This window comes from Helianthus annuus, chromosome 3, assembly GCF_002127325.2.
Source record: "Helianthus annuus cultivar XRQ/B chromosome 3, HanXRQr2.0-SUNRISE, whole genome shotgun sequence".
Taxonomy (NCBI): domain Eukaryota; kingdom Viridiplantae; phylum Streptophyta; class Magnoliopsida; order Asterales; family Asteraceae; genus Helianthus; species Helianthus annuus.
Genome location: NC_035435.2, coordinates 113565793 through 113576084, shown reverse-complemented (window position 1 = coordinate 113576084; position 10292 = coordinate 113565793).

Here is a 10292-nt window from a genome sequence, read left to right as displayed (position 1 = left end):
CTTGTGTAATTGATTTTGGTGGAAGTTGGGTGTCACACCCCGATTTCCACGTGTACCACCGGTGGGCCCGGTGGGGGATTACCGTGACGTAGTTGGCAACAATATAGTCAAACCACACAATTATATAAATGCACAGCGGAAGCTTTAAAGATAAATATATACTTCAACCTCTGGTGGTAATATCAAATGTATTACAGAAGTCGAATGTATCCACAGCGGATCAAAATAATAATAAAATATTGTTCATTCAGATACGGCATCGAGTTTGCGAGACTATTCGTGATGCCTAGGAAGCTATTACCAGCCCATTTCGTATAGTACCTGCACTTAATCTTTTGGGGAAAAATACGTCAGTTTACACTGGTAAATACATTCAACTGACACATTTGAAAAATGTTTATTAAAATTGGTTTGAATGCACAAGGCACAAACTCTTTTATAACTTGGGAAAATTATTAAAATCTTGTGAACGTTTTACATGTTCTTTTATGCGTTCAGTAGCCCGGGTCGTGCCGGGTTAAAGATTTATAGACACACCACATTGCGTAAAACCGTAGTATAAAAACCAACGGCTACGTCTTTTAATTTAATGTCGACAATGTATACCGGGTGTACGCCTACACCGGGATGTCGATGGTCGTGGCCATTTCGTAAAATGATGCCAAGGATATCCGGGACAACGGTCATTAAACCCCCCAACGGCTTTTAAGAAACAAAACTGTTTAAATGAGCCGATCACATTATTCAATTAACCACCTAAGCGATGGAAGATATGATGCTCAATCAAGCGGTATTAATATACCGTATCCCAAGCCCGTATAAGGGAAAATAAGTTAAAGTATTTACCTTTGCAAGTATTATTCCTTAGTTTGATTAAATCACCGATAGCTTTTACTGGGCTCCTAATCTGGAACGAAGGTTTTTAATTAACCTCTTAGAATCCTAACGGGTCTTTATATTAGCCGTAGCCTAGACCGGTTGGTTCCGGAATATAAATATGGTTTAATCGCGCAAAAAGGCGAAAACCGAGAATGGAATGTGATTCTGCCCCAAACAAGTTCAGAGACTTGTTTTATATGGGTTCAAGGTTCACACTCTGGATTTTGGGGTCCAAATACTATAATTTGACCCGTATCGGCTAATTTATGAAAACTGGTTTCATAAGCCGAACCGTGCGCGCAATAGGCGAAACGGTTAACCATGAGAGTCTTACGCTTATTTCCTAAGTCAATATGCCTTAAAGAGGTTGTGGTATCAGTAGGATACCTTCCGTGGTGCCCGTAACGAGTTTAAGTTACTATTATGCCCCGTAGGGGCTTTTCGGTCATTTTAAAGACTTTTAAAGAGCTTTTCGAGTTCTACAGGAAATCTGAGATTCCCGAACAGTTTATAAAGTCTAAAATACTTTATTTATTATTTAAAATCAGTAGCAACTGGAATCGGGTTAAAAGACCTTGTAGAACTCAAGTTTTGGCCGAAAAGGGCATATTCGGTATTTACCGAACCGTAGTCATAACCACAGGTTATGAGCAAGGTAAAAATTATTAAAAATCTTTAAAATTCCAAAAATATTATTTTATAAAGTGGGTAAAAGTTTTGGTGACGAAATCTTGGTTTAGATAGGCGTTATGCTAATTGCGTCGTTTATTACAAAAGTTTTCTTATAAATGCGCTATTTAGCATAACTCCTATTCTAGGCCTCGGATTGACATGAAACTTTAAGGACATGCTTATAATTTAGTAAGCAAGGTTATGGTCCGTTCACGTGTCCGAAATACTCGTTTTATTTTTAAAAGGCCGTTACGGTCAACTTTTAGGCGATTAACGGAAATGCGTAAAAGACTCGGACAATTCATGAACCGATCACAGAGGTCTATACCATCATGTAACCTGGTCCTAAGAGAGTCCTAGGGCATATCTATACCTCACTAAAACGGGTCAGAACTGAAGTCAAAGCAAAAGTCAAACTTTTGCGACATTCGGCTCCGAAGCGAGTCAATATAGTAAATGGTCGATTCAAACGAGCGTAAACAAGTTTATATACTTAATATCATGTTTTATGAGTGTCAAAACAGGTTTCATAACATATATATTACAGATTATGTATAAAACGGCAAAATAGCTTTCTGTTGACTTTTTAAGTGCACGTTTGACTCGACATTTGACATAGTTAGAGTGGTGATCAGAGGGAACCCTTTTAGGGGTTTATTACCCACATTAATACCAACTCATAACTACCTTTGATTCGTCATAAGACTGAACCATCTCGGATTTATTTTAAAGTCAAACCGTATTTACGACGGTTTGGTTTTTAGCTATATACTAAGCACAATTCAAACCACAAAGGAACTAATGAACTTACAGAAGTTAAGACTTGATTATAGAGCAGAGAAGAAGACTTGAAAGCTCTTGGAATGATCAGATAAGAGTGTTTGAGTTGTGATGAAAGTTGTGAGCATGAGCATGGTATTTATAGCCAAGGCCAAGCCCTTAGATCATTACACAACACTCTACAACTGGTATGGGATGAATGGCATGTGTCCTAGAGGCTTATGGGTCGAGTAGGGGGCTGCTTACGGACCGTATGGCTTCGGCCTTGCGGTCCGTAAGCCATAGGCGGATCTCAGCAATCATTCCCCCTCCTTACGGTCCGTAAGGCATACCCTTTACGGTCCGTAAGGGGTTAAAATTAAATCTTTTTCAAATCTTTTTGTAATGATTAAAAATCTTGGTAATTAATTACCTGGCCTTTCGGGTTCGAAGGGGTAACTTTGCGATAAGGCCCTTGATTAATTACGATTAGGGACCTCGCGTTATTTACCCGTGTCGTTAAGCCCCTGGTTAATTTATTTATTATTCAGAAGGCTTTAATTTATATTATTGACGCTTTTAACCCTTCTCACACGAATTCGATCGTAACTTTCTCGTTTTATAACGGAACTTCGCGGAATTTATATATTACATTCCAGTGAGTGTATAATACTGTTACAAAACCTTGGGAACGTTAAAGGGTCACTCAGAGGTATAATTAAACATGTTGACACAGTTAACCCCTGTGGTTTGTAATCTCTCACTTTCTTCCGCGTTTTACTTCCGTACGATCTATGATTTACTCGTTTGAAGGTACAAGCATTATTTAGGGTTACTATACAGTATATTTACCCTTGATTGACATTTATAACCCTCGAATTTATATACTTTCAAGGTTTGTCAATATTAGTCCTTTATTTAATATCAATGCCACGTGTAATCAATTGACACGTGTTAACACATTATTGGACACAAAATTCGAGGTGTTACATTGGGACAATCATCTACCACTCATCGAATTTGCTTACAACAATAGCTATCACACTAGCATTAAAGCTGCACCATATGAAGCTTTATACGGAAGAAAGTGTCGAACTCCTATCTGCTGGACAGAAGTAGGCGAAAGGTGTCACGGCTCCCCAACCCACCCTGGACGGAGTCGGGGGCCGTGAGGCAGTTCCCGGTGATACCCGTGGTATTTAATTTATGCGACAGCGGAAGTCTTTGATTAACAGGATCTTTTCACCGGAAATTACTTGTTTAGTATATTACACAAAGTTTAAGGGATAAATCCCAAAATTTACAATAAGTTGATTTCACACAGAAATCTTTATTTGCCCAAAACATGTTTTATTTATTTATTCACACTGAACCACTTCTCTGAGCTTGTAGTGCTTTATTGCACTTTTCCTGGATCACACAGATCACCTGAAACATGTTTGAAAAAGGTTTTGTCAGTGGGGAAATACTGAGTGAATCATTCTGTTTTCTAAAATGACCCGTTAGTTATAAATCACAGTATTAAGAGCGATTACAATGTTTCTATCAACCAATTATCAAGAATGGGTATTTGTCACTCGACCGGATCTGTGACTGTGGTCATACCACTATTGGGTCCCGTCGCCCCATTAGTGACGGTTTACTCACACAGAGTAATAATCACTCACATAGAGTAATACTCACTCACCTAGAGTGATAAAAATAGTAATGTGCACAATACCCCACATACCAGCTGTAATTTGGTGATTACAAAGACTTAATCCCTGTAATTATAACCTTAAAAATAATTTGAGGTATTGTAATACTTACTCACAAACTGTGAGAAAACAGTTAAAAAGAAGAATGACTCACATTGCAGATTAACGAGCAATAGATATAAGCCTACTGATTAGCCTTGATTAAACCTAATTTAACACAATGCACACACAGGCAGGTTAGTAACTAATACTGCAATTACGTCAATTCATGAGATTAAACCTTCACAACGATTGATCAGTGCAATACTCGGTAATTCAATCGGATTCACAACGAATAACAGAGCATAGTCCGAATTCGAACAGCACTCTAATATTCAAGTCGAAATCACGACGAATAATCAAAGTACAGGCTCAATTGAGCAGCACCTGGACTATCGTTGGATAGTTATAATCGATCGGACGTTGAATCGTAATAGCGATCGAGTTATTACCCTGATTGCGGCAGCACTTCGTGATCGGTGTGTGTTGTGTAGTATTCAGACGATATCTCTGTGTATAAACGGAATTTGAACGTCGAATTTTCACCAAAGTTCAAGTGCCAGTGCCCCCTATTTATATCTGAAAAATACGTTCCCTCGCGTGTCGCGACAGGGAAACCTGGTCCTGTCGCGTGGCGCGACGGGTAACAATTTAGGGTAGGGTAGGTTCGTGTCCCAGTAGCTTGGATGAGTTGTTATTCACACGAAATTTTACTTCTCCAGCAAGTTTAGAGGATAAACGTCACTAGGGTTTAATCCCCCCTGAGTTTTAGGGGCCCTGATCCTAATTCTGATTGTTACGAAAATTTTAGGGTTTATGCGGAATAACTTGGGTTTCTCAATTAGGGTTTCCTTAATAGCTAATTATCATCCTAATTATCGATTTTCGTGACAGTTGTTACATCCTCCCCACCTTAAGAAAAATCTCGTCCTCGAGATTTATTGGAATAATTGAGGATATTTGCGCTTCATTTCTGATTCTAGCTCCCAAGTGTATTCTGGTCCTCTCCTTGAATTCCATTTGACTTTGACCAACACCAGTCGTTTATGTTTGAGAAATTTGACTTTTCTATCTTCGATCTGTAGTGGTTTCTCTATAAACTTCAACTTTTCGTTCACCTCTACATCTTGAAGAGGTACTACCAGGGACTCATCTGATAGACATTTCTTGAGATTGGATACATGAAATACATCATGTACTCCAGATAATTCTTCTGGTAGTTGTAAACGATACGCAACTGGTCCTATTCGTTGGCTTATTGGAAATGGTCCTACGTATCTGGGACTCAGCTTTCCTTTCTTACCGAATCGTACTACTCCTTTCCAAGGAGAAACTTTTAAAAGTACTTTATCTCCGATTTGAAATTCTAAAGGCTTGCGACGATTGTCTGCATAGCTTTTCTGACGATCTCGCGCTATTTTCAGTCTTTCCTTGATCTGAGTTATCTTGTCAGTAGTTTCTTGTACAATTTCAGGACCTGATAATTGACTTTCTCCTATTTCTGCCCAACATACTGGGGTTCTGCACTTGCGTCCATACAGTGCTTCGAATGGTGCAGCTTCGATGCTTGAATGATAACTATTGTTATAGGAGAATTCAATTAATGGCAAATGGCTATCCCAATTACCACCAAAGTCAATTACACATGCTCGGAGCATGTCTTCTAGAGTTTGTATTGTCCTTTCACTTTGTCCGTCTGTTTGTGGGTGATAAGCAGTACTTAGATTTAGTCGAGTTCCCATTGCTTTTTGAAAACTTGTCCAGAAATGAGATGTAAAACGACTATCTCTATCTGATACAATGGAGAGCTGGACTCCATGTAGGGATACTACTTCGTCCACGTACAGTTGTGCTAACCTTTCCATGCTAAAGGTTTCTTTTATTGGTAGAAAATGAGCTGACTTGGTTAATCGATCGACAATTACCCAAATAGCATCATTACCTTTTCTGGTTCTGGGTAACTTTGTAACAAAGTCCATTGTTATGAGTTCCCATTTCCATACAGGCATTTCTAACTGTTGTAGTAGTCCTGAAGGTTTCTGGTGTTCAGCTTTAACTTGTGAACAAGTTAAGCACTTGGATACGTATTCGGCTATATCCTTTTTCATTCCTATCCACCAGAAATTATTCCTTAAATCTTGGTACATTTTATTATTTCCTGGGTGCATGGTATACCTAGATTTATGAGCTTCTTCTAAAATCTTATTTCTTAACTCTCCTTGCTTAGGTACCCAAATTCGTTTCTTATGGAATTTCCAAATTCCATCATTTCCTTGTTCTAGTTCTTTTAGGTAACCTTTCATTCCTTCAGCATCATCTTTGATTGCTGTTTTCTGAACTTCTTTTATTTGTGCTATTAAATCTACTTGTAGATTTAACCTCAGAGCACGGACTCGTTTCTGTTTCTCATGGTACTTACGACTTAAGGCATCTGCAACTACATTTGCCTTTCCTTCGTGATATTGAATATCACAGTCGTAGTCGCTCAGCATCTCCATCCATCTTCTTTGCCTCATGCTTAACTCTTTTTGCCCAAATATATATCTTAAACTTTTATGATCTGTATAAACAGTAAACTTACTTCCATACAGATAATGTCTCCATATCTTAAGGGCAAAAATTATGGCTCCTAATTCTAAATCATGAGTCGTATAATTTTCTTCGTGCTTTTTCAATTGTCTAGAAGCATACGCAATTACCTTCTTGCGTTGCATTAACACACATCCATAGCCTAATTTTGAAGCATCACAATATACTTCAAAGTCTTCTGTTCCTTCGGGTAAAGCTAAGATTGGTGCATCCGTCAATCTATGCTTTAAAATCTTAAAGGCTTCTTCTTGTCTAGATCCCCGTTTAAATTTAGCAGCTTTACAGGTTAACTTAGTTAATAGTACGGCTATCTTAGAAAAATCTTTGATAAATCGTCTATAGTATCCAGCTAAGCCTAGAGAACTTCTTATCTCCATAGCTGTTTGTGGGACTTTCCACTTTGTAATTGCTTCTATTTTAGCAGGATCTACATGGATACCTTCATGATTTACCACATGACCTAAGAATTGTACTTCTTGCAGCCAAAATTCACACTTCGAGAATTTGGCATAAAGCCTTTCTTTTCTTAACAAAGTTAAGAGTGCATGCAAGTGTTCACAATGTTCTTTTTGACTTTTGGAATAAATAAGTATATCGTCGATGAAAACGATCACAAATTTATCCAAGTATGGTTTACAGATTCGGTTCATCATGTCCATGAATGCTGCTGGGGCATTCGTTAATCCAAAGGGCATGACTGTAAACTCATAATGACCATACCTAGTTCTAAAGGCAGTTTTAGGTCTGTCTTCTTCTTGTACTTTCAACTGATGATATCCAGATCTTAAATCTATCTTAGAGAAATACCTAGCTCCTTGTAATTGATCAAAAAGATCATCAATCCTAGGTAGTGGGTATCGATTCTTAATCGTAACCTTATTCAATTCTCTATAATCGATACACATTCTCATTAATCCATCTTTCTTTTTCACAAACAGTACTGGTGCACCCCAAGGGGATGAACTTGGTTGTATGAATCCTTTGCTTAATAATTCATCTAATTGCTTTTTCAATTCTAGCATTTCGGTAGGTGCTAATCTATATGGTGCTTTAGCTATTGGTGCAGTACCTAGAATTAAATGAATTCTAAATTCTACTTCTCTATCAGGTGGTAATCCAGGTAATTCTTCTGGAAAAACGTCTGGGTATTCTGAGACTACGGGGATGTCCTGAAGTTCTTTATCTTTAGTGTTAATGATTACGGAAATCATATACACCATTTCCTGTTTTCTTGAATAGCTAGCCAATTTCATTACTGATATGAATTTCAATGGCTTTCGAGGTTTATTTCCAGTAATCAAAATTACTTCTCCTGTAGGGGTTTGAATTTCTACTGCATTTTTGTCACATAGGATTCGTGCATGGTTGGCTATTAACCAATCCATTCCTAATACTACATCGAATCCGGCTAAATTCATTGGTAACAGATTTGCAGAAAACTTATGGCCTAATAATTCTATTTTTCCTTCTTGCCAGATTTTATCTATGTTCACAGAATTTCCTTCTGCGGTTTCAACTGTGAAAATTTGCCTAAGAGTGGTTAATGGTAACTTAAGAGCTTGACAAAATGAAGTATTAATAAAACTTTGGTTCGCACCAGAGTCAAATAATACTTTTGCAAATACGTCATGTACTAGGAACGTACCGGCTATCACATCCGGAATGAGTTCGGCCTCTTGAGTGGTCAGCTGGAATGCCCGCGCATTTCTCTTGGTTGCTCCTTCAGCTGGTTTGGTTTGGTTGGCTACAGGTTTAGCTAATTTAGGACATTCAAATTGGAAATGACCCCTTTCTCTGCAATTATAGCAAATTCTTGTTTTCTTCCTGCAGTCTTCTTCCCGATGTCCTTTGGTCTTGCAAAAATTGCAAACCATGTTGCATTGTCCATAATGCTTCTTTTTGCAAGTTTTGCAGAAAGGAGGTGATGAGGATTGCCCTGTTCCTCTTTTCTTGATATTACCCATACGAAATCCTTGGGTAATCTTTTGAGCTAATTCCTTCTTGCGATCTTCCTCTCTTGTGCGTACCAACTCATCCGTCAGGGTATTAGCTAATTCTACCGCATCGTCAATGGTACGAGGTCTCGCAGCTTTAACGATGTTTCAGATTTCACTAATTAACCCCCAGATGTAACGAGAAATGAGTACCGGTTCTGGCGAAGCCAGTGTTGGCACTACCCTTGCGTATTCAAAGAATGTCGAAGTATAACCCCGGCAATCTACACCTAACATACGATGACTCAGGAACTTGTTTATCATTTGTTCCTTCTCGTATTCGGGACAGAATTTTCTTTCTACCAGACTCTTAAATTCTTCCCAACTCATGGCATAGGCTATCCTTTTTCCTTTTGCCTGGAGGATCGTGTTCCACCATTCGAGTGCTCCTTCTTTGAACAGATTTGATGCATACATCACTTGATCCTCTTTAGCACATTTGCTTATTGCAATTACTGCCTCGGTTTTCTCTAACCAACGTAGTGTTGCAGTTGCCCCTTCATTACCTGCAAATTCTGCGGGTTTGCAAGCAAGAAATTCCTTGTAAGTGCAACCAGGCGTTGCAGCTTTTATTCTCTTAGGGAGTGGGGCCTGTTGCGGATCATGATCATCATGATTACCGCCTCCATTTATGCTGTTACTGCCGTTATCTTCTGGAATACGTTTACTAGGAATTAATTGTGGTTCGGCAGGTTTCTGAACAGCAGCTACAATTTCTGGAATAGCATTGGCTATCCCTTGGGCGATAAAGTGCTCAATATCTTGTCGGGTTATATATTGATCTTCCTGTTCTTGCTCAAATTGATTTACTTCATTAATTGGTTCATTGTTAGCGTTTTCCATCTACTAATTAGTAGGGATTATTAGTGTCTAACTTAATAACAAATTTAGCACAGATGAACATATAAATTACTACAACATACAAACATAACCAAAATTGTCGATTTCTCGACTGTCATTTTGTTATTGTATATTGTATATGCATCCGTACACACCATATCTTACAAGGTTTTATTGCCCATTTTACAGAATCAGTTTTTACTATATTAGTTATAATACAGACAAACTTTTTCCAGCCCTTCCTATCTTTTGGTCCACTGGCAGTTTTAGTAACGACGCTCCCTCTCGTCGTACTTCCAAGAGATCTGCTCCCCCATTTCCCGAATCCTATTCCCGGTGCCTATCAGTTCTTCACCGAACTGACGTAACTCAGCTAAATTTTCATAGCTCATCGGCGGATTAGGGATAGGTTCTGGATCAAACTGTGGGAGAAAACTATAGGAACTATTAACTATATTTTGGAATTGCCAGTCATTAGTCCACCATTCCTCCATTTGGCCTAATGGTCTAGTGTGAACTAGTGGGTCTGGAATAGCTGGTCCTAGGTTTAGTGGAAATTGGGCTGTAACAGGATAAGAGAAAAGATTATTGTTGATAGGCTCTAGAACATCACAATTATCCAGTAGGCGATTTATTTCGTCCTGGAACGTGATTTCCTCAGACTGTTTAGAGCTTTCGCCAATTTCTATTCCCTTTTGCTTAAGATCTATTCCTATTTCCTTTTCTGGTGATTTCGAATTTTCTCCAGTTTCTATTTCTTTTCCCTTGTTCATGCTCACAGGATTTTCTATTTTTAGGAAGTCTCCTAGTAGTTGGTTTCCTA